The following is a 5142-nucleotide window of genomic DNA, read 5'->3' as shown; positions in this document are numbered from 1 at the left end:
CGCTCCGATTTATATTGATGTAAAATTCTATTTCTCTTTAATCCTGTCCACCTAATTTTTAAAGGTTTTGCGAGTTTTATGTGAAGCGCTCCTTTTTTAACTCGTTTCTCATTTAAATTGCAAGCATAAAAACCTGTATGTCAAGCTAATTTTACGATAATCTTGAGCTGTAGTAAATTGAGACGTTAGAGAACAACGCAGGAGGTTAATAGAACAAGATTAGAAAATGTGATGATACGGTCAGAATGAGGATGAAATGTCTAATGCAGGAACGTCTAATCAAGGTATTTCGGGGATATTTTAAAAGGCAGTCAATATTATACGTGGATAATTTGAAAAGTTCTCGGAAATGGATAGAAATGAACGACTTACTTCATTAAAACTTTTTTTATTTTTCATTGTAGTCTCCCTGTACACTAATACATTTGTTCCTGCGATATTCCAATGTCTTGATCCCATTTCGAAAATTAAAATCCCTTCAGGCCTGCAAAATATCCGTCTACTTCGGCTGTTAGTTTTTTCTGTTTGAAGAGAATTTCCAGCCACCGAGGAAAATATTGAGCTTGGAGAAGAGATGGAAATTTGATGGATCCAAAAGGCTAATAAGATGGTGTGGCAACGATTCGTATCTTAATTCACGTATTTCTGCCATGACAACGACACTTGTATGTGGGCGTGTATTGTCTTGATGAGAGATGACTTTCTACCTTGCCAAACCTGGCATTTTTCCATGTATCTTTTGCTGCAGATTGTCTAGGAGGTTAGCGTAGTATTGCCCAGTAATTGTTTCACCAGTTTAAAGATAATCCCCAGTGAGAAGATAATCCATCAGCAGAATCCCTTTCCCTCCCTGAAAACTGAAGCCATCACCTTTCCAGGAGACCGTATTGCCTTTGCTTTCTTTGGTGGTGGTGAATCAACATGGTACCACTGCCTTGACTGTTGTTTCGTCGCTAGGGTATAGTGGTGATCCCAAGCCTTCATCTGTGATCACAAACTGGCTCAGAAAATCTTGTTGGTTGCTCTTAAAACGTGTCAAAAATTGTTCGGAAATTTCCATCCTGATATGTTTTTGATCCTGCGTCAAGAGTCGCGGCACGCATCTAGCAGATAATTTTCTCATAACCAAGTCCACTGTTAAAATCTAATACGCCCGTTCAGATGACATCCCTTCAGCTTCAGCGGTTTTTTGTACTTTCAGTTGGCGATCCTACCTGATATTTTATGAACTTTTGCAATAATTTATAGAGTAGGGGCACATTTTGGCTGGCCACGACGCGGATCGTCATCTTAGCTGTCCCGACCAATCTTAAACTCATTTGTCCTCTTAGCAACAGATGAATATGGAGCAGAATCCCCAAGGGTGCTCTGAGTGTCGGTATGAATTTTCTTTGCTTTCATACCTTTCTTTGCGCAGTATTTAATCACTGCTCGAATCTCAATTTTTTTCGTCTTCACAAATCGCTAACGGGAACAATGACGGAGAGGTGTCCGCACCACAGATCTCTTACAAGCGCAATGACCTTCAACGCGACCCTCATAAAGGTTTACCTATTACTACGCGGTAAAGTTGTTGCGCTGCCGCTGACATCTAGTGGTGATTTCAAGAACCTTTAAAACTACCCTCGTACGAAAGAAGTTAGTCGGATATATTTGGAAACAATGGTTTACACTCGTGAAGGATTCTCGGGTCTTCCACCGGGTCAAGGGTTCCATATTGGCCGACGTTTCGATGCCCGACTCGTGCATCGTCTTCAGGGTTGAATCCCTGAAGACGATGCACGAGTCGGGCATCGAAACGTCGGCCAATATGGAACCCTTGACCCGGTGGAAGACCCGAGAATCCTTCACGAATCAAATACGCCGGGAAAGCACCAGATCTTACTTCAATGGTTTACACGTTTTTCGAGAAACAAATAATGGAAATAAAAATATAAGAAGCCTTGATGGTATGAAACATGATTGAGAATAGAAGAGCTGTATAGGAGCTAAAAATCGAACTTGAGAATTCTTACCATGATTATGACCGCTAAAAATATTAATTTTTTGTATGATATACGCCAACAACTAGAGTTTCATGTAAATTGAAATGGCATTTCTCAACTCTTTTGCGTCCTAAATATTAAAAAAAAAACATTTCGGTCTTAGAATTTGGAAATCTACAATGGAATACTATGATTCGTGTGTATAAATAATGAAAGTCTTCGTATATATTCACTGCGATGGTAGATATCTGACAATGAAATAAAATATACTGCCTAGTTGAAATAAATTGACTCAAACGTGACCGCTTATAAATGATAAAATGCATAAATATAACAACGACATTCTAATTTCAAAGAAATTCAATTAACGTAACGCACAAAACTTTTCGCTAACCTCTAGTGTACTCATATGCCACGTATTACTTTGCTTCACTGGTGAAACGAGTTATGCCGTTGCTTCTATCAAACTTGGGTAAGAGGAAAAATTACGGTTTAATTTATGCCCAAAGACGGTGTTTCCTCTAGCTAAGTTATCCCAGACTTTTAGGCACAGTGGTAAGGAATATTTAATTAATATTGACTCTGCACTCTGTATAATTGCGAATCCAATCCTTAACAATATTTTTAAAAAAATATTAACCCAAGAAAAGGTGATCATATCTTGCATGATGGCTTATAGATAACCAGTATGGCGATACTATCACCGAGGTTTTTCTTTATCCTGATTCTACTATAATTGGGGAAGTTTCTCAGAAAACTTCTTAGACTCTCCCCCAAAATTAGGAGTTAAACTTGGTGTGTACGTTAAGTAATTATTTGCTCTCAAGAGCTAATGGCCTATATCATGAATAACTTTGGATTCAATTAAATGTCCCATGATTATTTTGAACTTCTGCCACTAATGTTAAATGCAGGCGCACGAGTGTACGTCAGATGCAAATAACAACTAATATGAAATATAATTTTCCAATAGTTTTACCGATTCTTTCACAGGAGAAGGACAAAATTATATAGGGCATGAACTAAAGATGAAACAATTATATATGGAATTTAATACTAAAAAATATATTTATTCAAGCACACAAACTACATGTCTACCGAAATTCAGGACTCATTTTACGTAAAACAATATGTAATCTAATACGGCTGATTTTCTTAACCGAGGTAAACGTTAAAATACACAAATCGATAATTAGAACGTATTTTCATCCAGCAAACCACTAGAAATATTAAGCAGGATTGAAATCAATATATTTATTAGTTGAGTCTACATAAGATAAAATGCTATAGGCTTAACTCGAAGACACGAGCTTTAGATTAATAGTTATATAGGGAAATTCTGGCGTAATATACCTAAGATATTTATTCTCCAAAATATTTCCAGCAATATAATTTTGTAATTTAATTATTACTTTACGAAGGTATCAAGTTCGAATGTCGTGTTCAGCAACTTGAATGTATTAAAATCATATTTACCGTGGAAAATTTCCGCCTTTTCCTTATGCATTGACCGACGAATGACTTGACCTGCAATCGGAGAGATGTAGGAGAACCATCTCTCGAGGAAGGATGGACAACCAGGCGACGAAGGAAGCCAATTGAAAAGGAGATTTGTGAACATCTAATGGCCGTAATAGGAGGAGAATGACGAGAGTTCCCTCAGTTGAAGTACGCCTTTGTCAGTTCATTGTGGCCATCTAATCAGTCAGCCTTTTTAGCGGAATTGGTGAACTAGCTCTCCCATTCATATCAGTAGAATGAGATCCATGAAACCCGCTTTTAAAAGATGCAGGAAAGCAGAGATGATGATTTACATAGTTGTAGCAGTTTAATTCTCGCTCGTATTGACAACCTTCTCATTGCAGTCACAAATGTGTACGAGAGATGGCAGAATCTGCCTACCTGCAGTGGGCGCCAATCATCGTAGCGACAGCTAATGGAACTATTTCCTTACTGAAGTTATGCGATCTGATACCGTTTCTGTAAGTGTTCGTGTACTGAAAGATTATTGGGATTATATGTGCTGTTTCAATTAAATTATGGTTTGTTTGAGCTTTAGATTTGAATAAAGTGATTGAGAAAAATAGAAATGATGAAAGTGTTCGCAGACTTAATCAGAAATGTCGAACATTCAACCAATTAGGAAAATATTAATTTCAGGTGAAAGAATCCCTCAGGAAATATTGTTAATCCAACTGACTAAACAAAGTCTTAAATCCCGCAAATATCAAATATTCCAATAAGGTTACGAGGAATTATGCGTTTACCAAGGGTGAGTGAGAATATGACCCTAAGCAGGTTCGGAATCTTAATTGTTTGTTTAACTAAGAGTGATTCTACTATCGACGGATTGCCAATAAGAAATTTAAGTTTCTCCAATATCCACATGTTTAAACTAATTTTGAGATTTGTTAAACGGCTACTGTTTCAATTTATGTCGCAAGTCATGAATGCATTTCTACAGATGAATAATTTCAAGCACCCCGAATAATCCTTCGACGGTGAAAATAGCAGCTGATAATGCATTAATCAGCATGAAAAAATTTAAGAATCATTCTAATTATAAAAATTAACGATGATAAATGATGATAGGAATCAATGTTTACGGAAGTTTAACAAAAACAAAAATAGAATGGATTATTTTAATAAATATTTTAATTTCTCCCCTTTGAGATATAGGGGGCGTAGCTCAGATGGTAGAGCGCTCGCTTAGCATGCGAGAGGTACCGGGATCGATACCCGGCGCCTCCAAATTTTTTTCACCTTTCAATTATTTTATTTTTTGTTTTTATGTCGATAATTTTCGGATAGCCTTAGAAGAACATATTCCCACAACATTTTCGTGAATCATTTTCGTCAGAAGTTTGCTTAATGTTATTTAACGTGTATTTGTAATCTCCATATCTTCTCCTTCTTAATAATGTTGCGATATTACGCCCACCAATAAGTGTTAGTTTTATAATGGAAAGATTGGGGAGCATTAAATTAAAGTTCTTTGTGGGTATTTTATTCATCAGGACGCATTTTTTTTTATCTGATGAGAATGGAGTCTCCTTTTGCCCTTACTCTGTATATTGAATTAATACCGCAGAAATATCTTCTAATACTGCTGTTTAAAGGACATTCCTTGACGGGAAATACGCCATCATTACAGGTA

The 5142-nt window shown here is 36.7% G+C and overlaps 1 non-coding gene across 1 annotated transcript; it reads left to right on the top strand.

The window, feature by feature from the left end:
• Positions 1-4663: 4663 nt before the first annotated feature.
• TRNAA-AGC (transfer RNA alanine (anticodon AGC)) lies at positions 4664-4736 on the top strand. Its single transcript has one exon. It is a non-coding gene; the product is annotated as a tRNA-Ala (tRNA).
• Positions 4737-5142: the final 406 nt, after the last annotated feature.

This window comes from Hetaerina americana, unplaced genomic scaffold (assembly GCF_022747635.1).
Source record: "Hetaerina americana unplaced genomic scaffold, ioHetAmer1.1.p SCAF_6, whole genome shotgun sequence".
In the NCBI taxonomy this organism is placed as follows: domain Eukaryota; kingdom Metazoa; phylum Arthropoda; class Insecta; order Odonata; family Calopterygidae; genus Hetaerina; species Hetaerina americana.
The sequence above is the reverse complement of the archived record's forward strand: the minus strand, read 5'-3'. Positions and strand labels throughout refer to the sequence as shown.